The sequence below is a fragment of the Triturus cristatus genome, chromosome 12, assembly GCF_964204655.1.
Source record: "Triturus cristatus chromosome 12, aTriCri1.1, whole genome shotgun sequence".
In the NCBI taxonomy this organism is placed as follows: Eukaryota; Metazoa; Chordata; class Amphibia; order Caudata; family Salamandridae; genus Triturus; species Triturus cristatus.
In genome coordinates this window covers 713594872-713620154 of record NC_140595.1, presented here as the reverse complement: position 1 = coordinate 713620154, position 25283 = coordinate 713594872, and the positions used below count along the sequence as shown (strand labels likewise).

General features: G+C 47.9%; 2 non-coding genes across 2 annotated transcripts; both read right to left on the bottom strand.

Annotated features, from left to right (window-relative positions):
- Positions 1–23360: 23360 nt before the first annotated feature.
- Positions 23361–23432, bottom strand: TRNAH-GUG (transfer RNA histidin (anticodon GUG)). Its single transcript has one exon. It is a non-coding gene; the product is annotated as a tRNA-His (tRNA).
- A 941-nt stretch (positions 23433–24373) lies between these two features.
- TRNAT-AGU (transfer RNA threonine (anticodon AGU)) lies at positions 24374–24447 on the bottom strand. The gene has a single exon. It is a non-coding gene; the product is annotated as a tRNA-Thr (tRNA).
- Positions 24448–25283: the final 836 nt, after the last annotated feature.

Below are 25283 nucleotides of genomic sequence, written 5' to 3'. Positions count from 1 at the left end.
AAACCATAGTTACCATAACCGTTTAAGATTATAAGGCACTTTAAGAGTATATGGTAGGCTATATCATAGAACAGCTATAAGGACATGGTTCCGAAAGCTGAAGACAGGCTCAGCTCATGCTAGAGCACCATCTCACATGTTACCAAGCACTCTGCCTCCAGGATTGTTAAGGCCTGCCATAGGAGTGACTGATAGGTACACATGTGTCTATATATAAGGTAGATATAGATATACTATATCTAAGCAAGGGGTGATTACACGACCTTGCCCCAGCTGAGTAATCAGCCAGTTGTGTCTGATTGGAAGGCCAGACCAGGGGTGGCATAATACATGCTGCAGCCCCTGGGAGGCCTAGGGTACACCTATGCCCTGGGTACCTAGGGTACACTGTACAGGGTCCAATAAGGTGATCCTTACCAATTGGTTATGTACCTAGGGTACATGGAGTCCATTTTAAAGAGAGAGCAGACAGCCTGAGACCCTGAATGGCAGGATCTCAGGCCAACTAAGTCGAAAAACCAGCTAGACACTAGGCAAAAAGTTGGGGGTAACCATCGTCAGATATCCACCTTCCTACGCAACCCCCCCCCCCAAACGAAAGGAGATAAGGCTGGCCTTGACAAGGTAAGCCTCTATTGCCTAAGTGGCCATATAAGGAAGAAGCAGCACTGGCATGGTTACCCCCTGTCTCATGGTCCACTAAGCAATCCCTCATCCTAAAGGTATCATAGGGTCTCCACCATAGGGAATCTCCACCTTGGGTGTGTCTTGGCAAAGTAAAAGGCTGGTGTTGAGATGGAGTACTGAAGTGAGTGTCCTCAAAGTGAGGCCTCAGCTTCCTCCAATCATCCTCCACCCTGGATGCCTTTCTTTCCTTAACTGAGTTGCACTGTGCTCTCAGGGTCAGCCTCTGGCTACCTAAAGCTGGAGGCTGGGTCCCTTTTGTGGGCTTACTGGAGGAACAGGTCAGGTTTGGGGCCCTAAGGTCCCATGTTTGCCTGTGCCCAACAGAATCCCTCTGGGGGAGGTCCCTAACTACCTGTAAAGGGGATCCCTCAGGAATGTTTTTACCCATCACCTGGCTAGGGCTACTAGCCAGGCAATCCTCATTCTTTTGATGGGGGGGTTCTTGTGGACAGGGGCCCTCTTGGGGTCCACTGGCCTCCCTGACCTCTGCAGCCCTGGGCTGACTGAGGCAGGGTAGAGAGAGGCAGGCTACCTGCACCAGACTGGGTCCCACCTTGGAAGGGGCCACTGACATCAGAGGCTCTGCCAGGCCAGGCCTGGCTACCTCTGGGGCAGTTCCTTCACAAGGGGTGAGGTCAGATCCCTGAGGAGGCTGACCTTTTCCTAATGTCTGAGGAGAGGGAGACTTTTCTTCCTCCCCACTACTCTCTGTTTGTGTGGAGTGATCCATAGTTTCAGGCTTCACTACACCTATGTCAGTCTGAGTATGGGCTGAGACCATTACAGCCTTGCCAACCTTTTCAGGGAGGCACTCAGTTTGTGTTTGAGCTGTGACTGTCACAGCTCTGCCAATCTCTACAGGGAAGTCTGTCTTTGCCTGGGCTGTGGCTACTACTGCCCTTCCAACCTTTTCAGGGAGGAAATCTACTTGGACAGGGGTTGTGACTGGCACAACCCCACTACCCTTTTTTGAAAGGCCTACCATTTTGGAATGGGTGTCTTGTTCAACTCCAGCCCAAGCTGAGAGTTCTAAGTCATTCCCCAGTAAGCAGTCCACAGGCAAGGTTGGAGACACTGCCACCCTTTTAGGGCCAGTGACACCTCCCCAGCTGAGACATACCTCTGCCATGGGATGACTGTTCTGTTTGCCATCAATGTTAGTCACCTGGTATGAGAAACCAGGCAAAAGCTGCTCAGAGGGAACTAGCCTATGGGCCACCATAGTGATGCTAGCTCCAGTGTCTCTGTAGGCCTCAGCTTTTCTACCATTGATGTAGGGCTCCTGTCTGTACCTACCCAAAGTGTTGGGACAGGCAGTGAAGTTGGCAAACCCCATGCCACCATCACAGACAAGAGTAGCTGCTGTAGGGGAATTGGCTAAGCCAGGATCCCCCTGTGTTCCCCAAGGATGCCCAACCAAATTTTTGGGGGCACTCCCACCACCTGGGGGATTACTGCTGACAGTAATAGGTGGTGTGACAGGAGTAGTTGGAGGAACAGTTTTGTTTTTAGCCCTTGGGCAACCGCTGTCAGTTTTCCAATGCCCAGGAGTTTTACACTCATGGCAGTAAGGCTTTTTAACTGTGGTAGAGGAGGGAGCTTGGGACCCACCACCCTGTGTGGAGTTTTGGGGCCCTGAGGAAGATTTCTCTTTTGCTTTATCCCCACCCTTCTCTTGAGGCTTGGTGGTATCTTTCTTTTGGTCACCACCCTGATTTTTAGGCCTAATCCTGGTCCTGACCCATTTATCTGCCCTCTTTCCCAATTCTTGGGGAGAGGTCAAATCTGAGTCTACCAGGTGTTGATGGAGAAGCTGGTTCTGACAATTACTAAGGATCTGCTCCCTCATAATCAAGTTGTACAATCCTGTATAGTCCTGCACCTTGCTGCCATTTAACCAACCTTCCAAAGCCTTAGTGGCACAATCCACAAAATCAGACCAGTCCTGTGTCTGTGTCTTCTGGGTGTCTCTGAACAACAACCTATATTGCTCAGTGGTTAAGCCAAACCCATCTATCAGAGCACTCTTCAGGACTTTGTAATTGTTTGCATCCTCATCACTGACTGTGAGGAGCTTGTCTCTACCTTTGTCAGAAAAGGAGAGCCACAAGATAGCTGCCCACTGACTCTGGGGTACCTGCTGTACTTTGCAGGCCCTCTCCAAAGCAGTCATCCACTTGTGGATGTCATCCCCATTCTGATATGGGGGGACTATCTTGCTTAGGTTTCTATGGTCATAAGACCTATCCCTATCTCTAGGAATGTTGCTGCCACCAGTGGGTTCTGACCCACACAATTTTTGCTCTCTAGCCAGAGCAAGCTTCTCCTTGGCAAGGGCAAGTTCTTCCCTCTGAATCCTCAGATTAGCTTCCCTCATTCTGGCTTCATGCTCCTTTCTCTCAGGTGAAGTCATTCCCCTGTGAGAGGAAGCATTAGAGATGCTAGAGACATGGGAGTGGATGGATTCCCTTGAAGGGGATCTGTCCCTCCTGCTTCTCTGTGTAAGCCTACTTGGGGATCTGTATGGGGGGACCCCATGCAAACTCCCATGTAAGCTTAGGTTAGCCTGGCTAAGTCTTCCTACTTGGCCCTGGCTGTCTACCTCTTCATCTGAAGTCCCATCTGACTCCTCTGTGGTGGGTAGACCCTCCTCTGTACCTAGGGTACCTGCCTGAGAGGCCCTAAGAGTATCATACTCCTCTAGGAGTTGTCTTAACTGAAGGAGGGTAGGGTTTGCACCCTGTTTTATGCCTCTGGAGGTACACAATTGTCTCATCTCCTGGAATGTTAAGGTATCATATCTAGAGGGGGTCTTCTGCAGACCTATTGTAATATCTTGGGTTGTTATGTCATCACAGACTGAGGGTTCTGATATCGGCTTGGGGATGGAATGTATAGGTTCAAACTGTGGAATGTTATTTGCTGTCATTCCCTGGAAGCTGTTTAGATGAGCGGTAATAAACTCCACTTCTTTACCCTCAACTGGTATTTGTGGTCACCTCAACTGGCGACGGTATGGGATTCTTCGCTCATCTAATAACCCATGCGTGTAGGAGTTAAGACTGGATGGAGTAAAGTTATTTTTTTTTTCTCTCAAAAGAGGAACGTCACCCTTTTTATGGCTACAAGAGACATTCTTTGGCGGAGCTCAACGACAATCAAATACTCTGGGACAAGCTTACGTTAAAAAAAAAAAGAGGAAGAAGAATTGCCATCAGCACCTCCTGGCAAAACGAACATCGATGTTAAAAGGAAAAAAAACCAAAGGAACGACGTCCTACCTGCTCTACTCTGGATGCCGAGGCGCCTGATTCGGAGTATCTTGCTGTTCTGATGATGCCTGCTGTGAAATTGGTGGCGTTGGGCTTCTGTCAATGATTGGGTGTTTCTCCGCAGCAGAATTCCGGTTGAGAAGCCTGTGGTGATCGTTGGCGGACGGAGCTCTTTCCCCAGTGAGGCATTTCTGTCTTTGATGACGCAGTGGAATGTCCAAGGGGTATTGGTGACTCTAGAAGCGTGAGCGTCAACGTCACTCCGGTGGTGTTCGTCTCTACGTCAGGCAGCTGGCCAAGTCGGGTGCGTGACTGTCAACGTTGGAGTTTTATCGGCGATCACGGTGTCAAGCGTCAGTTTCAGCGAAGTCTATGTGGTGAAGTCTGTCACGCTGATTCTGTTCCTGTTTTGGTGATCGTATCCGATTTTTGAGGCTGAGGACAGTCCTTCTTGACTTATGTCCTATTGTTGCTCATGTGACATCGAGAGTTTGTCCAAGTATTTTTTTTACGTGTCAGTTACTTATTTTCTTCGTCTCTGTAAAGTTATAACAACGAGTGTTTTCAGTCCAGCTGACATAATAGTAATGTTAGAGCGCCATCTAGTGGAATAAGATATTAGGTTTTTTTTCTTTTCTTTTAATTCCATTGTGAGGATTGTGCATAAAGTTTTCCTTTTCTTTTATTCTATTGTGAGGATTGTGCATAGAGTGTCCATATGCTTCTTCAGATTTAGTACATATAGGGAAATTTCTACAAATTTTGGTTAATCAATCAGATTTCCTTTTCTTTTATTCTATTGTGAGGATTGTGCATAAAGTGTCCATATGCTTTTTCAGATCTAGTACATATAGGGAAATTTCTACAAATTTTGGTTAATCAGAAAGAAGGGAAAGTTTTTCAGTATAACATTAGGTGGGGAAGAGTTAAGGGTAGTTATTTACTCCAAGTATTGGTAATTGTTTATACTTACCATGCAGAGTGTACAAGCACCTGCTCCTTTTCTTCAGCTTCCAGGGGATCCGCCAGTGGAGTGGAAAGTGTGGTACAGGGCATTCACTAAATATCTAGGGGCCATTGGTGGTCTTAGATTTAGCGCTGAACGCAAGAGGTTCATCCTTGAACACAACCTAGGTTTCGAGGGTCAGGCGGTGTTGGAGCATCTACCTTTACCGGTAGTAGCTGAGGGTGATGAACCTTTGAATGACTTCGACCAAGCTATTTTTATGTTAGAAAAACAATTTGATGTTGAGAAGAGTCTGGTTGTTGCTAGACACAAATTCTTTACAAGAGAACAACAAACTTCAGAAAGTATAGTGTCATATGTAGCTTCATTGCGTATTTTAGCTTCTGAATGTGAATTCGAGAATTTTACATCTCAACTTATCAGGGATCAGATTGTTGTACGTTGCAGAGATAAAAAAGTTCAACAGAAATTATTAACCTATACATTCCATTATTAACCCTAAAAAATCCGTCTCTAGAGGAAACAGTCTCTGTTGTCAAAAGTATTGAATTATCTCAGACATCATCTAATGAGCTTAGGTCAGATAAGTCAACTGTTGGTGTTGTAAATGAAGAGAAAAATGGGTTAGAGAGAAATGTTGGCACTGGGAAAAATGGCAATGACATGAAAGGGAAACCGTCTGTAGTTAGACAAGATAAAAGACAGTCTTTTGGTCAAAAGAAAAATGTGTGTCCCAAATGTGGTTTTCCTGTACATTTTCCAAATTCACGAATATGCCCTGCCAGAAATGCTCCCTGCAGAAATTGTGGGAAATTGGGTCATTTTGCAAAAATGTGCACTGCTAAGAGGAACATAAACGTTGTATGGGAAGAAAATGACAGAGAGCAATGTGATACAGAAGTTGTAAGTTCTATGAGTGATCTAATGTTAGTGGTCAAAGATGAAGGTGAGGAGTGCGTGGATCCCATTGCTGACATTATAGTTGATGGTAAATGCTTGAAATTACTTGCCGATTCAGGGGCACGTATGACAATGATCACTGAAGAGTTGTTTGAGTCGGTGTGGGGTGATAGGCACCTGGAACCTCCGGACAGAAGTCCTGTGTCATAAGAAGGAAGGAAGATCCAACTTAAGGGTTTTTTTGAAACCACGTTGGCTTTCAAAGAGAGAGTTATCACTGGGAAGATATATGTTGCCATAAAGGGGTTAAACATATTAGGGTGGTACCACCAAGGTTTATTTGGAATTACCCTTAGACCTGGCACAAAGGAACCTGTTTCAATTGTTAATGAAGTTACAGGTCATGAAGAATTTTCAAACTGGGGAATTACTTTTAAAAAGGTTTTCAGTGATACACTGGGTTTAATCAAGGGTTTTAAACACCTTATTAAAGTAAAAGAGGGATCTATTCCAACTAAACATAAATTGCGGAATGTACCTTTGAGTGTCAGGGAGGATCTATCGAAAGAGTTGGAGAAGATGTGTGAAACAGGCGTGATTGAGCCCATTGAGTCCTCACTCTGGTTGAGTCCTTTAGTGGTCACAAGGAAAGAAAATGGGAATCTCAGGGTCTGCATCGATTTACGCTGTCTCAACAAAAATATATGGGTGGATTCACACCCTCTACCCCGCATTGATGACATCGTAGCCAAGTTCCAAGGGTTTAAATGGTTTTCGAAGATAGACTTATCTTCGGCTTACCACCAAGTTGAATTGGATCCTTCATCTAAACATTTAACAGCCTTTGTTTCCCCTTCTGGGACTTTCCAATTCAGAAGAATGCCGTTTGGGCTAGCTTCGGCTGCTTCTGTGTTTCAACGCATCATGGAAAAAGTGTTGAAGGGTGTGAAAAACACAGTTGTCTTTCAAGATGACATTTTAGTGGCAGGATTGTGTAAATCATCACATGACAAGAGTTTGGAAGAGGTTTTGAATAGACTACAAGAAAAGGGTATTGTAGGTAACCTGAGTAAGTGTGTTTTTTGTGTGGATTCTATTGACTATTTAGGACATTGTATATCAGGCAAGGGTATTCTTCCTAGAGTAGGCCTGATTGAGTCAATTGTCAAGGTTCCATCTCCCAAGACTAAAGAGCAGGTTTCCTCTTTCTTGGGGATGTGTGAGTTTTATTCAAAATTCATTTCTAATTTTGCTGCTAGAACATCTCATTTACGAGAACTTTTGAAGAGAGGATCAATGTTTGTATGGGATCAAAGATGCCAAACAGATTTTGATAATATCAAAAGTGAACTTGGTGCTTGCAAAATTTTGACTCCATTTGACCCTTCTCTTGAATCTATTGTATCGGTGGATGCAAGTTTAGATGGTCTCGTGGTATGTTGACTCAAATGAAGGGCAATATTGAACATACAGTTGGTTTTATTTCTCGTTCACTACGTCCTAGTGAGAAGAACTATTCGGTCATTGAAAGAGAGCTTCTTGCTGGTTGTTGGGCGATTGAAAGGTTCAAAAGTTTTCTTTGGGGTAGATCGTTCAGGTTATTAACTGATCACAAACCCCTTATTCCCATTCTCAATGGCGTGGTGGTGAAGGACCACACTCCCAGGATTACTAGATTAAGTTCTAAACTTTTGCAATATAATTTTGTTGTTGAACTCATTCCTGGAGGAAAAAACATCAGACCGGATTTCCTTTCTAGATTACCGATACCGGATGATAGAAAGGAAATCACTGGAGATGAGGATGAGGAATGTTTGATTGCATGTATTGATGCGTGCAAAGATGGATGCTTCAAGGAGGAAGAGTGGTTTGATGCTCTACATTCCGATTCGGTTCTGAAAGAAGTGCGAAAGTACATCATAAATGGTTGGCCAAAGGAAAAGCATTTGGATTGTGAAATACAACCGTTTTCGAAAGTGGCTGATGAGTTGTCTTTAGAGGGTGGGGAGATGATTCTACGTGGTGATAGATTTATACCGCCTACAAGTCTGAGAGACCGTATAATTATGGCTGGACATGAAGGGCATCTGGGTCAAACTTGTACCAAACGTAGAATTCGGTCAATTTACTGGTGGCCTCCAATGGATCGTCATATTGAGAAAATGGTTGAGAGTTGCTTAACTTGTTGTACAAGTGACAAAGTTATCAAGACTATTATTCCTCCCAAAATGAGAGTTGACTTACCTACTGGTCCATGGATGAAATTGGCATTGGATTTTATTGGGCCGTTTAATGCTTTGCCCAACAAATATAGGTTTGCATTGGTAGTTGCAGATTACTATAGTAAATGGTGGGAGGTTTGTTTCATGTCTGATCCCAACACGAATGAAGTTACAAAGTTTCTAGGGAGTCTTTTTGCCAGGGAAGGTTTTCCTAAGGAGTTGGTGTCAGACAATGGAGTACAGTTTGTCTCCAAAGAAATGTCAAGTTTTCTGAATCAGTCTGGTATTAACCATCTGCGTGTAGCTCTTTACCACCCACAAGGTAATGGTTTCATTGAGCGCATGAACCGTATTTTGGTGGATTGTGTGCAATGGGCCATTTCCAGGAAGATTGATATTAAGGGAGCGGTCCAGAGTATGTTGTGGGCTCATCGCACCACACCGGGTGCTGAGGGTAGGAAAAGTCCTTTTGAGCTATTGAGAGAGAGAGTTGCTACATTCAACATGTGTCCAGCTTGGATGAGACAGTGGGGACTATTGTCTAAGTCGTCGTTTTCTGATGTACAAGAAAGTGTTGAGAGTGAGACGTTTTCTTTAAAAGGGGTAGAAAGTAAGACACACCCTTCTACATATGGGTTGACGGTTGTGAAAGAAAAGGACAAAAAGGGTCACAAAGAAGATTGGTCTCACAAAATTAGGGTAGGAGATTGGGTCAAAATTAAAAACCCACATAATGTACCCAAAGGTCTCTCAAAATATGGTCAACCGATGTGTGTTGATTCGGTGTCACGTTATGCTGTGAGAGTCAATGGGAAGAATTGGTGGAATGTTTCCAGGATTTATAGAATGCCGGATCATTTGGTACATCAAATGGGTTTGGATGGTGGGGTAATTAATTTCAGTGCGGAAACTGCTTTTAACATCTCCACTCCAGCAGTGAGGAAGAGTAATCGCAAAAGAGTTGTTCCCAAACGTATGGATTTATGAAGTGGAACAGGGGAGTCGAGACTTGTTCTTAATCTATGGATGTATGAAGTGCATTTGCATGATTTTCAGTTTTCATTTAATTTTTAAGGTCTTCATGTTTTATGTTTTATTTGCTGATCATTATATTGAGTTTTCTTGTGTATTGTGCAGTTAATTCTTTATGCAATTTTCTTTATTCAAGGACTGCTTCTTTCCTTAATAATTCTGTGAGAAAGGGAGATATTGTAATATCTTGGGTTGTTATGTCATCACAGACTGAGGGTTCTGATATCGGCTTGGGGATGGAATGTATAGGTTCAAACTGTGGAATGTTATTTGCTGTCATTCCCTGGAAGCTGTTTAGATGAGCGGTAATAAACTCCACTCCTTTACCCTCAACTGGTATTTGTGGTCACTTCAACTGCCCCTCCTGAGAGAGCATCTACTTGATCTCCTCTCAGAGACATGATCTAGTGAGGGTGTGGTGTGTGCACCTACCTACACTAGTTGTTTCTACTAAACCTCTCTAGTAGTTGTAGTCAGGGTGTGTTATTCCCTTCAACCTACAACTACTAAGTCCAGTAGGACTTAAGTATTATAAACTATGTTATATGTACCTAGACAATATCTGTGTGATCTTTCAATTTAGTATCTTAAGATTACAATGGTATTACAACAGCAAGCTCAGATCCCAACCGCTGCTCACCAATGTGAGAAGTTGGCCTGATGTATGATGTCACTAGTTCTAGTGTACACCCTATATCAGTCCAAATACCCTTATGGTGATTGGTTGTAAAGTCAACCTTATAGACCAGCTATCCTAGTGGTAGCATGGACAAGAGCAGTCTTAGGCTAAACTCTGAATGGCATGTGAAGCCAGCTGTGATACCATATATAATCCCTTGAGTACCAAATGAAAGGACACCACAACAGATATATATATAAAATAAAGTGTATTTATTCTAAGCAAACCCTCAGCACTCTTTATGAGATTAGAGATAAGTACAACACAGTCTTATTTATGCATACATTAAATCACACAGGTAAGTAATACAGTTAGGCCCTAGGGGCCACGCAAACCATATACTAAGTAAGTGGTATAAGGACCACTGTCAAGGAAATAGGATAGGCCTGGGCCTAGGGAATCGCTGGGGCTACACTATACTACCAAAGGTTAGGAAGTGGGAGGCCCACGGGATCCGTGTGCAGAGTGGAAACACTCACGCGTAATGCGTAAAAGTCACTAGCAATAGTACAGTTTAGAAATAGATAGATTTAGGACACTTCCGGAGTAGCTAGGAAGTCGAGACTTGAAAACTAGACACTAGGATAGTCACTATCCTGATGAGCACCGGAGTACCCAAGTTACCTAGCCCACAGGCTGCGGGTGCATAGGGGTGAAGTTGCGTCGGGTTTCGTCGTCGACTCCTATGGATGCCTGAAGAAAGATGCTGACAGGCAGTCAGTGAAGAGTGTCCGGTGGATCCCAAGGCTGGGATCAAGAAGAGAGGAGACCTGCAAGCAGAAGGGACAGAGTCAAGGTCACTAGCCAGTGACCACGTGGAACCAGGAAGGAACCAGGCGACGTCGTGAAGATTGCAGGTGAAGGTGAAGCTTGTCGCTGCAGCCAGGAGGACCAGGAAGCATCGAGGACAACCAGGACCAGGAGGCGAGCTGTCCCTCGAAGGCTCTTGCTGTCGGCGGCGTCAAAGTTGGACTAGGACTCACCAAGCCTTGGCAAGCGGAACCCACGCAGAATGAAGGACTTGCTTCTGGTGCAGACCAGGAAGGTCTGGGGTGCTTCTCTTTTTCAAAGAAGCAGGAGCCAGTCTGGAGGAGCCAAACCAGCGGTGAAGATTATGGGATGCGTCGTCACAAAGGCCACTAGCCAGCGGGCAAGCAACCGGACAGACGCGGCAAGCAGGAAAATGCTGAAGGGCCCCACGCAGGACTCGTTGAGTGTGGGGGGCTGATCTTCGGTGCAGATGGTGCTTGGGGGTGGGGCTTCTCAATCCCCGGTGCACAACTTCGAGGGTGCCTCAGAAGCTGCGCTTGCAGATACTAGCCACTTTTCCCAGGTAGCCGGTCCCACGTCGCTCATCACCTCCACGGATCTCAGCTCTGCTGTGGATGTGGATCAGGGTCGGAGAAGTCTGGAAGTCAAGGCTCTGGTCGGGCTCTGCAGTCGGTTCCTCGTAGAACTTGGGCAAAGCAAAGGGTAGTCTCTTGATGGTGCCTGTTTGCACAGGGTAGCCACTCCTTGGCCACAAGGGAGATTCTTCAGTCTTCTTCTTTCGTCGAATGTCGAAGGTCCAGAGTTTCTGTTCAAGATTGCAGGTTCAGGATAATCTAAAGTCTTGAGGCCCAACTCCCACTCTTATACTAATCTGGGGGGCTGGGATACCTGCTAGGTCACGCCTTATGGGTGGGACCTGGGAGGGGGTGGTTACACCCACTTCCCTTTGTCCAGTTTCGCGCCAGAGCTGGGGCTGGAGTGCCCCAGCGCCGGTTTGAACTGGACTATGCAAGGAACACCTTGTGTGCCCCAGGCATGTCTCATTCCTTTCAGCCCACCCTGCCCCAATACACTAAAGGCTGTCTGGGGAGGTGCTAGCACCTCCCCAAGCAGGAAACCTATTGTCCAGGCCTCCCTGGCTGGGATCACTCCCAGCAGCAGGAGGTCAGACTTGTGTCTGTGGCAGCAGCATCCATTTTGTGATGCTGAGGCTTTGGTCAGAGGCTAACAGTGAAGTATGATTTTAACATGTCTTTCCCTCTAGAAGGGGGGAATAATATCCTCATGTCCAGAAATGGTATGGGGGTATTATTCCAAAGTGTTAGACACCTTACACGACATGTTTTGATAAAGCCAAACCATAGTTACCATAACCGTTTAAGATTATAAGGCACTTTAAGAGTATATGGTAGGCTATATCATAGAACAGCTATAAGGACATGGTTCCGAAAGCTGCAGACAGGCTCAGCTCTTGCTAGAGCACCATCTCACATGTTACCAAGCACTCTGCCTCCAGGATTGTTAAGGCCTGCCATAGGAGTGACTGATAGGTACACATGTGTCTATATATAAGGTAGATATAGATATACTATATCTAAGCAAGGGGTGATTGCACGACCTTGCCCCAGCTGAGTGATCAGCCAGTTGTGTCTGATTGGAAGGCCAGACCAGGGGTGGCATAATACATGCTGCAGCCCCTGGGAGGCCTAGGGTACACCTATGCCCTGGGTACCTAGGGTACACTGTACAGGGTCCAATAAGGTGATCCTTACCAATTGGTTATGTACCTAGGGTACATGAAGTCCATTTTAAAGAGAGAGCAGACAGCCTGAGACCCTGAATGGCAGGATCTCAGGCCAACTAAGTCGAAAAACCAGCTAGACACTAGGCAAAAAGTTGGGGGTAACCATAGTCAGATATCCACCTTCCTACAGAGAGGACGGTGACACTGCAGGACAGCTGTTTCCTAAGACTCTGACAGTATGAACTGATGACCAAGATTTTGACTTAGAGGACAACTTTTAGCCAGAATAGGTAAATATGATGGTTTACTGCTTGATTAAACAGAAGATTCGATTTCAATTATTTAGATAAAGATTTAAGATTTATTACAAGAACTGTGTTGGGTCGTTATTATGAAAAGTGTATTTATGTAAATAAATTATAGATTTAGTTATCACTTCAACCAGCAGCTAAGCTGATTCATGGCCTATTTATGGGAGGAGTACTAAAAGGTGAAATTTAGGCCTTAATAAATAGGGAATAAATGAGTACTTCCTTCCATTACAGCGAGTGGAACAATCGCCTCTTTGGAAACAGGTTAATTGAGGGCAAATGTTGGTGTTATGGGCCCCACAAGCGAATGTAGTGATTGAGTGTGTCTCTGCGATCTATGACCTGTGACAAAAAGAGGGATTTTGCATTCCGCGCTGCATCAGGTTACCCCCCTCCCCTGCCCTACACGCCACAGTCCCATCGTGCTCTTCCACTTCTAAGATTGGGACCCCGTGCCTCTAGCCCATGGGAGGTAGGCGAAAGCAGGCGTGGGGGTCACGGCCAAGGAGGTGGACTGCTAGCGGGGGTCACATCCCCTTGCGTGGCGGGAGCTACAGGCAGGCTATACCCGGAGGGAGGAGGGAGGCCCCGAAAGCTCTCTATCCCACCCCCACCCTGAGACCATCTGGGCGAAAGCACCCGCGACCAGCAGCAACAGCGACCCTGGGGCCCAGGTCGGGCCGGGTCCCGGCTGCTGCCTACAAATTGCTCTGCTTGAGATTTATCAAAGTGCACCCTCGCCGCTCACAGTGCCGGCCACAACCAGGAGAGGGGTGCCGCTACCCTTGTCCCCAGCGAGCTGTCTCCCCCCCCATGGCGGTCCGAAACCACGGCAGGGGCTGGGCACAGCCACACAGCCTAGGGGGAGGGGGAGGGAGGCACAGCACTCACCGCAGATAAGAGCAGATCTCGGGGACATGCCCGAAACAGCGAGATGGGCAGCAGACAAGAGGCTGCACAGTGGGCGGGGAAGGCATTTTTACCCTTGTCCCTCCCCCCACCCACGGCCGGAAGTGACGCGGCCAGCTGACCCCCTGGTCCCTAGACCAGGTAGCCTAATCCTGTGCCTTCCTGTGGCACTAAGGCGGCCGCCCTGTTGGAGAGTCCCCTACGTGGCCCCCCGGGCAGCCTTGGCAACCGATGCCGGAAATGCTGAGAAGTCACCGAACTGAAATCCGCAGGGCGAAGAAAAGATAATGCTTTCTGTGCTGAACAGAGTCAAGTGCCAATGAACCATCGGCACTTCCTGTATGGTGAGAGGAGACACAGATCACATGCAGGAGACTGGGGGGACATTAATATCCAAAAGGGTGCTTAGAATGATGACCGCAGGTATAAGATGAAGGTTTACTGACGGACAAGTTCCCGGACTGACCGAGATCACTGAACCTCCATGAATCAAGCCCGGGACAGATAGAATCAGATCTGGCCCCTCCAGTGCTCCCCCTCCCCCCCCACCTCCCGGCATTCACACACTGCCACAAAATACCCCCCACCCACGGTCTGTGCACCCCATTGGAACAGCTTCTTTCAAGAGAGAGTGGAGGGTCAGAAACTAGGGTTCGTTCAATTAAAATACCTCTAAAATTACTAAAAAATTGAATCTCAAAATAAACAAATATATCCAAATTACCAAAGCAGAAGACAAGTGTGTACTTGGAAGAATGCCGCTGCCCGCGTCCCAAGCAGTGGGACATCAGCAGGGCAGCACTCTAGTGGCCGCCCGTCGGAGCCTTCCCCCTTGCTGCCTCGCGCGCGAGGCTACGCCCACTAGGGTTATGACCCCCAATAGTGTGGAGCTGGAGGCGGGCCGTTGGGGGCGGGGGGCGCGGCTTGCCCCTCTACTTAGGAGGCCCTCTCGCCCAGTTCCTCCTCTGTTCCCTGCGCGCCGCTCCAGCCTGGACACGCGTTATGCGAGTCCATTGTCTGGCGTCGGGTCTTCCGCTGTCGGGTTTTCCGCTGTCGGGTCTTCTGCTGTCGGGTCTTCTGCTGTCGGGTCCTGGCGTCGACATTTTCCGGTGAGTGCAGGGGTGTTGTTGCCCCCTCCCACGTAGTCTTTTCCCGGCGGTGTGGGCTATGCGGGGGACAGTCGGGCGCCGTTGCAGTTGTCCCGGGCCCCATTTGTAGTGGTGGTCGGTTTTGTTGGCGGCAAGATAGCTGGGTGAGCTGAGCGCTCGATGCAGCATTGTGACCTGCACATTTAGAGTTTGAATCCCGGTAGGGTCACATCAGCCTTTTCAGTGAGTGGTTAATCAGCGGGGTTTAGGCGCGGCAGCAATGGCCAAGTGAAACTTGGTGGGGCGCGAGAGCAGGGCAGCTGTCGGCGCCTGTGGCTTCTGCTTGCTAGCACCGTGCGGAGGGTTGATGTGCCTGCTGCAAAGCGCGTGTGCCATGTGGTGCAGTTTGGCTTCGTGGGTCATCCCCGTTTAAACACCGCCTCCGGTTGGGCCGGTCCACGTGGGTCGATCGGATATTAGGGGGAGCCCCTTTAGAGCGCGAGCGATAGTGGCGGGCCTACTACCCCCCCCCCCCCCTGGTATTGCACGCCCGCGCTTCGGGAGGTTTGCACCGCGCTGTATGGGTTTACTTACAATTCGATGTCGGGCGGTGTTCGCGTACAAAGGGTTGGGATTTCTGTTGACTTGGTTGTTTGTGAGGAGTATTCTGCCTGCTGCGAGGCGCGGGTGCCGATATTGATGCGATTTGGCCTCGTGGATCGCCCCTGTTGGGACAAGGTGGCGTCGCTGCGCTGATCCCCGGGCGGCAAAGAAGCACGTGGTTCAGCCCAGCATGTGGGATGTTGACGAGGCAGAGTTCTATTTTTGGCAGTTATGCCAGTGTTCGATGCTGATCTTCTTGGGAGGAATGCACTTCATTTCTTCCACATGCGTATCTGAATGTGCGTCATTACAGATTCACTCAAATATTAGATATCTTGTGCCGTCAAAATCCAGAACGTTCCTGCCGGGCTGACTCAATTAGTATGAGCAGCAGGCCCTCCAATAGCGTCCTCCTGCCCTCCTAGCAGCCCCGAGAAAATAGGTCTGAGGTTAAAAAAAAAAATGTAAGCATGCTCAATCCTGCAAGTCTACGGGACTGGGGATCACCACAACCTACCCACTGCAGCACACCACACGACCCCATACCCCACGCATGAAATCCATCTGTGGGCTCTCCAACAAGGACACTGGGCTTCTGTCACGGAGCGGTTTGGGGCCGTCTGCGAGGGGATTCGCTATGCACTTGTATCTACTATAATTTGGTCAGAAAACATACACATATTCTTACCTGTGATACATTTTGTATGTTAATATATTCTGCTTGAGGGTAGTTTTCTCTCGCAGGCACCTGGCTTTGCAGATATTTGCATCTACAAAATATAACACTTAATAGGTTATGCAGCCACACCAGCAGGGACCTTGACAATTACACTTGGTTTAACTAAATGTCCCTTTAGTAGGAGTACATTAAACTAAAGATATAATGTATGCTTTGGTCTGCTCATTTGCACAGCATCTCAGTGCAACAACGTCTCCTGGAGCTTTAGATTGCACCAATCCCTATATCGCGATATTGCGGCCATGTTGCGAGGTTGCTGCGTGGCCGGGCCCGGGCGATGGTCTCAACCCCTCCTGCGAGGGTCATATGGCGCCCTGCGCGCGGGAATATGTCCGGGTCCTGGGCTAGGGCAGATGGTTATATGTGGGGATGATTGACAGAATGGTGATTGCAGCCGACCATGAGCTAAGTAGTCAGCTATTCTGGGCACGTCAAACAATCTCCCGATGTTGAACTGTATGGGGTTTCCCGGGGTTGCAGCCAATTGTTCACTGTGACCATCGCGGCACTAACCGTCATGAAGATATACGGGGCACGCATGACACAGCTCAGCGCGGGAGTATGTGTTAACAGTCAACCCCAGACATACGTCATGTTAGTTATGTGTGTGTACTACAGCTCCTGAAGTACGGTGATTATGCGACCGAACACAGCTGCCGGCTTTCAAACTCGGCAACTAAGTTTGGATCCCAGCGTCTGGTCACCACCCTGTTATTCTAGACATAATCTCTTATTCCTCGCGCCGAGTTACACAAAAGCTCAAAACGAAACTGACCCTATGTACAGTAATCCGGTGCTTATGCAAAGCGGTGCGTGGGGTTGGGTCCGGGGCTGGGCCACACCATGTGCCCACGCCCTGCACGGCCCGGTGTCCAGCCGGGGTGTTGGGTGTAGGGCCGGTCCTCCATACTTCAGTACATCAGGGAGTGAGCGCGGGGCTCTCCAAGAGCGGGTGAATGATGTCACAGTCCTTGATTCTACACCTCCAGCACTCCGTGCAGGGAGTGTCTCGGCTGCAACCAGTTTCTTGAGTGCCAGGGAGGAAGCACCTTCTAATATCCCGGTTTCAGGCATGTAATATCCTGGGGCCAAGCTCGCGCCACATAATACTGCGAAATTAAAAGTATCTTCGGTCCTCGAATATCTCCGGCTGTCTGATTTCACACAAGCGCAATCACTTTGCGCTCAAAGCCCCCCCCCCCCCCTGAACCTATTCATCCTGCAGTCCCGAGGGGAGGAGGAGAGGGGGGCTGAAGGGTATGAGCTATGTCTATAGAGAACACTCGTAATGAGCCACTTTGAAATATCGCGACGAGTTTCCGTCTCTTTATGCAGGTTATGTTGTTGTAATTATACATTGTATATCTGTTGACAGCTATGTAGAGCGCCCTGACATGGGCAATGACGAAGGACACGCGTTTCAAATAATTGAATGAAGGTGTTTAGTTCCGGAGTTTTTATCTTGTGTCCCGAAACAAGGGCCTTGAGTGGAGGTCTCCTTCGCCCACCACAGGCTGCTTCTGTGCGTGGGGAGCAGCTCGGCCCGGTTGCAAAAAAAAAAAAAAAAAAAAAAAAAAAATGTTCGATCGCTCCAAGCGTTTGGTTCTCTACTTGGGTCATTGTCTGATAGCTACATGTTTTCATCGCCTTCTTTACTTGACTATGGTCACGGATAAGTGTCTCTCAAATCGGTGAATTATCAGTTGTTGCGCGGAAATTATGGAAATGTCACGTATAGCAATCCATTACCTTCGCAGCTATATTTTATGTTGGATCCCACCCCCTGCCATTCACAGTTGAATGACCGACTATGACGGGCACAGTTAACAGCAGTTTACACAATCTCGTGCGGTAAGAAGCGATTATACGAATGTTCAGCAGCAATGGCAGACCATTATTGGCCTTTCTTTTTAGTATGCAGATACTTCCACCAGGCGCATCCCTTTCCTCTCGCTGGTTTCTGATGGTGCTGTCACTCTTGCACAAGAAAGTTTGTGGCAGGGGGCACAAAGGAGCAAATGAATATGCTGCCGAATCCTGCAATTTCACGCAGCATGATTTGCCTATCTGGAATATGCGCTGCGAGTCTGTACTCATTACGGTTTATGGTAAGCGTTTGGAGAAACACATGGTATAGTTTTGCTAGTTTAGCTTTTGGCCAATGGTACTTTTCGTCAGCCAGATTCGGAATAGCTGGTATTGCAGCACACTAGAGGCGGTTGTGTGCATGTCCGAGTTGAGGGATGGCATGCTTTGCTGATTAATTGATTAAATGCATAAAGTCGCATGTTCTAGCCCATACAGAGCAGGAGTTACCAATCGCAAGGACATGGGTTCACACGCACTCGAGAGCCCCCCCCCCCCCCTTTTTTGCATTTATTCCCTGGTATCTTTGTCCCAAAGTGCTGCATTTATTAGGGTCATCCGGCACTAAGGGGGAGTCTCGTTGCATTAGTTCCTTGCCGGTGGGTACGTAGGGACGAAGTTGTGTCCCAAGTGGTGCAACAGGATAAGGGAAGGTGTATATATAAAGATATATGTTCCCTGGCAGAAGGTGTACAAATAGGTCAAGGTTCAGCCTAAAACCCAGTCTCAACCATGATGCAGTGGTCAGCTTGTGGAAAGGTGTAACTCAGAAATGGAGCGCCAATGTTATTATTGTAAGTTCAACGCTTGAGTCAAGAGATGCTGCTGTCTCATCTTTGCCCGGCTATGAGAAAACAGCCGGGGTTAGGTTTCTCTCAAATTAGTCATAGTGACAGCTTAGTGTATATAGATAGTCAGCAGCCTGTGCTGTTTGGAGGCAAGTTGTAGGCCTGGATTTGTGTGTCATACATAACATCTTGAAGGTATTTGTGAGTTCCACGCTTAAGTCAAGAGATGCGGCTGCCTTTCATCTTTAGCCTTGCTATTCGGAAACAGCTGGTGTGATATTTTCTGCAACTCAGTCATAGGGGCAGCTTAGTCTATACAGGAAAGCCAGCAGCATGAGCTTTTTGAGACAGGCGGAAGGCCTGGGTTTGTCTATCATACTTACCATCTGGAGGTTATTCTCCCTGTTTCACAGGGAGGCCAGGGAAAGCTCAGAGGGACATGGTCTACCGAGACTTAGCCTGCCTTGCCGCTTCGGCGACCTTGTGAGGTTTGGTTTATGTATTGTATGAAGGTGACAGAGGCTGTCACTGCTGTTTGATAGGCACCAGGGCCGGATGACGTTGAAGTGCTTGTGTGCTGGAAACTAAGGAGCGGGTCCATTTAGTAAGTACAAGTAGCACGGGGGGCGTTCCCAGCTCCAAAAGGAAAGTTGAGACAATCAAGTTAAGTTGCAGTGCAAGGCCGCATTTGGTGGGGCATTTCCAGGCGTAAAGCATTAAGCCAGACAGCCCTGGGAATTAGGCAGGCGTACGATTAGCTACGATTTTGTTCAAACTGGGGGAGAGCATATCGACCACAAATAATTGTGGAACCAGAAAAGCTTTACGAAGCAATGCTGTGATTTCCGGTAGAATGCGGTATGGATGGGCTTCAGGGATAAGGCCATGACCTTTCTGGAAGGGGCATTCTTCTTCGACCTGTGGCGAACTGGGACAGGAAGTAAGGAGGGCTGGATAACTCTTTATTCCACCTGCGTTGGCACATCTTGCCAGGAGTGATTGTCAAAAGTTTTTTGCCTTCAGCCAACCTAGGTTAACACCCATCTACTCCAAGCTAATTGGGCATGGTGGTATTCGGCCGCATTTTCACAGCCCAGTACTTGGCCCCTGGGGTTGTCAGTGTCGGGAATTACGAAATTTCACTGAACTGGAGGTGGGCTTGGTGTTACACGAGCAGAAGTTTGGGAGTGCAAGCCTCCACCTAGGGGGTGGCTGGCTGATTCTGATGAACTACTTCAAACGGTTCACAGCACTGCACGTGGGAGAGTGTCAATGACCTGTGCATACTTCAACCAGACACCCGTGTATGGCATGCCCTCAGCTACATAGTAATAATTGAGAGAGCAGAGAGCGACCATGAGCATGACCAGAGACGTGCTGCTCTCCACAGGCATTTGACAGGTTAATGGGCAAGGCTAGCGGAAAAGCCAGATGTCATGTCATCATTTAAGGCGGACGTGCCCCAGGTATTGGCAAGATAGAGACACTGTCAACTATGAAGATATGAACGAAATCAGAACTGGGGCTCACAACAAATCATTTGATAAAATAAGACGTTTCATTTTTAAGCCACTATGGCGGCACCACAAATTACCTATAGCACAGCAACACCGGTATAACAAGGACTGTAGGCACACCTATTGACCCTCCAGCAGCAATAAAGTCCGAAGCTAGCTTCTATTCATCAAGCGAGGCAATTGGATACGCTGTCCCAGTGGAGAGCAAGAAAGGATTGGGATGGACAGCGGGACTAGTATAAGACTCTATCGTCCAAGTTAATGTAACTTAATTTGCAAGTAGAAAGGCTAAAACGATGAGATGTTGCTAAGATATGGGTCAGTTTGCAGTAAACAATAGGATAATACCATGTGAGAGGAAGCAAATTTATATACCCGTGATGTCAGCTTGTGTTTATATACGTAGGTAAAGTGGCTGACTCACACGCTACCTTCACCCTGCTGGTTGGGATGTAGCTGTTGGGAACACAATTACAAGCCGGGAAGGCACTTAATTTGGCCAATGGAAGAATCTCAATAGGATTGCAGGTCTATAGGGCCGAATTCACCCATGCCTTGTTACCAATGCCGTATCTCCCAGCCTGAGAAACAGATTTAGGTGTTGCTCTTCCCGCTCATGCCTTTCTTGGAGCCAGGGAGTTGGGAATCATTCACATATTTGGGTCCCCGAGCTGAGAGATGTATTCTTCGGCAGCTCAGTCAGTCATATTGGCTTTATCGGGAGTCATGACAAACGGCGTCCGATTAGCAGTGGCGTTATCAATGTTTTGCCCAGCCAAGAACTCATGCAATCCCCGCAGTAACAGCAGCAACTCAGGAACCATGACGCTATCCATACATCACCTTTGTAGATAGAGTGGAAATTAAACCTTCATGCTAGGTTATGAAGGGAAGCGATGGATTGAGGAATTCAGCTATGGTTCAGTTCTGGCTCCATATGCAGGTGCTAGATCTTCAGAAATACGTTAGGATGATCTGCTGTGGCTTCGCTTAGAAGGTTAGGAAAACCAGGCACGTCTAAGCTTACGGCAGTGGGGCCAAAAGACATCCTTTGTTCGTCTGCCCTGGGCTTCTGAGTAATGTTGCAAATTAATGCAGTCTGTTACGGGTTACAGAACAGGTCCCCTAATTTAGCCCATTATAAGCTGGCTCGCAGGGGCAGGGCACAGATAACAGCAAAGGGAGGAAGGGGGGCTCTGGCAGCGACGGTAGCCTCCCCAGAGCTGTGGCGGAGTTACAGGGCGATCTGGATGCAGACGGGTACAGTAAGGGTACCTCTGCGACAGGCGGTACAGTAAGGGTACCCCTGTCCGGCACAGTAAGGGTGCCCGAGCCAAGATCCAGGAGCCGAAGGGGGTTCTGGGAAGACCGCGACGGCGCCCCGTTAGTCCTTCGGGCGGTTGGGGGGCCTGACCAACCGGGGGTGTGCCACAACACGCTCCGCCCCTGTCGGAAGGGGCGGGAGTAGGAGACAGATCACGTGACCCAGTGAATAATCTGTAAATAATTATGTGCCACACTGCCGGGCATCGACCCACCGTGTGTGCTGGCTCACCAGGCGGGCGGAGCAGCAAGGGGCTGCCTGCCCTGGATCGCCCGTAAGATAACCCAATTTTATTATCATACTGTGTTGTATGAAATAAACCTGCAGCAGTTCTTCACCCACAAATAAAGTGTCAGTGTAATCTTTGGGTGACGTCTGTGTATGCGTGTTGACTGAAGCGGATGACGGTGTGGTCACTATGCCGCTGCCCGCGTCCCAAGCAGTGGGACATCAGCAGGGCAGCACTCTAGTGGCCGCCCGTCAGAGCCTTCCCCCTTGCTGCCTCGCGCGCGAGGCTACGCCCACTAGGGTTATGACCCCCAATAGTGTGGAGCTGGAGGCGGGCCGTTGGGGGCGGGGGGCGCGGCTTGCCCCTCTACTTAGGAGGCCCTCTCGCCCAGTTCCTCCTCTGTTCCCTGCGCGCCGCTCCAGCCTGGACACGCGTTATCTCACCCTTTCCACTTACCCCACGTGTCAGGCACTGCGCGTTATTGGAATGTTTTAATGTTTTCTTTTTGCGTTGCAGGCGGAGTTACAGGGCGATCTGGATGCAGACGGGTACAGTAAGGGTACCTCTGCGACAGGCGGTACAGTAAGGGTACCCCTGTCCGGCACAGTAAGGGTGCCCGAGCCAAGGTCCAGGAGCCGAAGGGGGTTCTGGGAAGACCGCGACGGCGCCCCGTTAGTCCTTCGGGCGGTTGGGGGGCCTGACCAACCGGGGGTGTGCCACAACACGCTCCGCCCCTGTCGGAAGGGGCGGGAGTAGGAGACAGATCACGTGACCCAGTGGATGATCTGTAAATAATTATGTGCCACACTGCCGGGCATCGACCCACCGTGTGTGCTGGCTCACCAGGCGGGCGGAGCAGCAAGGGGCTGCCTGCCCTGGATCGCCCGTAAGATAACCCAATTTTATTATCATACTGTGTTGTATGAAATAAACCTGCAGCAGTTCTTCACCCACAAATAAAGTGTCAGTGTAATCTTTGGGTGACGTCTGTGTATGCGTGTTGACTGAAGCGGATGACGGTGTGGTCACTAGAGAGAGTCCACACGACTTGCTGAAGGCGAAATCTCACAAAAAGGAAACCCGAGATGAAAATCTGGAATACCAAATTCCCCTATAGGGAGGGGGAGGCGCGGCTTGTGGTCGGTGCTAACAGTAAAGTACATATTGAGCCCCTCATGTCACCAGTACAGGAGTACCCAAACCTCTCACCAGGCGTACTACACTGTTTAATAGGACATTAGTAGCTCTTTCTCGGGGTGCCGGGGTACACTTTATGGGACGGAAGTCTCCATCCATACTTAAGGGATAGATGTTTATCCTTTAATCTGGACGTGTCTTTAATGACAGTTTTAGCCTGAGTGTAAAATAAAGCAACATTACAGAAAAATAAAACATGCTTACAGAAAAGGTATTGTAACACAAGCAAATGTATCTGCATTCCGCAAAACCGATTTCTGCGCAATCACAAGGGCTACAGCATGCAAGGGTACATTAAAAGTAAGCATTGCATGCAGTAAAAGACTCTTTCCCTGCTGCAGTACAGCTGTGTCATCATAATGAAATGACTTCTCTTGATTAAAGCTGGAAAATTCAGAAATCGTAGAAAACAAAACATAGGCACAGGTGTTATTTAAAAAAATACTCTGTATATTGAAAATATATATTTAAAAAGAAAAATTATAGCCCAACTGCCGTGACATTGCCACCCGCAATGCCGTGACTCGGATTCGAACCGAGGTTGCTGCGGCCACAACGCAGAGTACTAACCACTATACGATCACGGCGAGCTACTCGGGCTGTGTGACGTATTGTTTGAGGTGACTTACATAGACAAAGCGGGTGGCGCCGTCTGTCATAAGGGTTTTATATGCAGAAAGAACGTCATATCACATTCTTGTGTAGGTGTTTTCAGGCATATCAGATGCATCACATTTCGCCTCCTTGACTGGGATGTTCACAAACCAACACACACAGCCCTCGAGCCCTACTCTGCAGGGACCGCTCCTTCCTTTTTACATGTCAAGCGTTATTTTATTCAAACATTGGAAGATTAGCATCAAACCTCTAGGTCAGGCATCGAGAACTGGACATGACGTTCCATATGGGGTGTGTGTGATGCACATGACAATACTCTGTATGACTCTCCCAAGACAGACTCAACATTTCAGGAGAGGCCTCCAGAACTCGATAGAAAACCTCAGGTGGAGCCTCCCTAAGTGAACACAATATCACAGATGTGGCCTTCACAACTTGACACAGTGCTATGGGTACAACATTGTTACCTGCACACAGCACACAGTGTCATTTTCGAAGCACTCACAATCCTTCAGACTCTGCTTCTGCCTGTGCTGCGCCTGTTCTTGAGGCTCTGAAGCTTGAACCTCTTCTGCCTGTTCATTAGCAGTGTCAGTAATGGAAGGTCACTGGTGCTGCCTGTGCTGCTCCTGTTGTCTGAAGCTTGCATTACTGCTGCCCAGCTTGTACTTTGATGCGAGTGCAGCTAAAAACATCTTTACACTTCACAAAGCCAAACTGATAGGCTTTGAAAAGTAAAGACACTAGTGCTTGGTGATACAATACATTGGCATCTAAACACCAAAAACATCTTTAGCTTCGAAGGAGGTGCATTGTGTACATGACGATAATTATAATAGCAGCAACTGTGTTTGCCGACACTGTGTCTTTAATCAAACAATAAGTCTTCTATGAGGTTATGTAAAACACCAGGCACTGCTGAGATTCGAACTCAGGATCTCCTGTTTACTAGACAGGCGCTTTAACCAACTAAGCCACAGCGCCTCCTTTCGCTCCAATGCTGCACTTGACCTGCTGTCCTGGTGTCACAGTGAGGCTTTGCATCTTTTTCTGTCTCTAACACTTTGCTTTTTTTCCAGCTACTAACAACAACAAAATGGAGAAGAAAACCTGAACTTGGAATGGAAATATGACAAAGAGGGTCACGAAAAACGTATATCATTTTATGTACATATCTGTATTCATTTTGCAATATTTACACTGGTGGATTCGTGCGCAATACATACGTTAAACTAAACGAGAATGCAAAGATTTTAAAGGGCACCAATACATAGAAGATAATTTAATGATGCCTACATAACCCAGGTGCTCTTTCCTTCACCTCTCGTGACCTCTGGATATCCCACCGAGAAGCCGAGGAACCGCCACTCTCGGAGAGAAAGTGTCCCCTTTAGTGACGCGTCCCAGGTTCAAACAGCGCTTCAAAAAGTGCCCTTTGAGAGAACCAAAGAGCGGGCTGGTCTTCCAGCGAGAGGTGAGGGGGGGGGGGTGTTGCCCATAGTGCCCTTTACATGACACTAGCAACACTCACCCTTGTACAAACATCAGCCATCAGAGCCCAGTTAATGACCAGAATAAACAACAACCCTATAAGGTGTTTTTAAACGCCTTGTACTGTAATGCATGACTTTTCTATTTTAATGATGAAAAATCCTGGCCTTGGCGTAATTAGCACCACGCTCTAACCAACTGAGCTAACCGGCCAAGGTATATTTAGATGATATAGGAGTTTCTAATGAAACTGAACTGACTGTCATAGTACATAGAGACATTGAATGGACCAGGCGCGCAACACCCATTGGGCTGAACTGGCGTCAGCC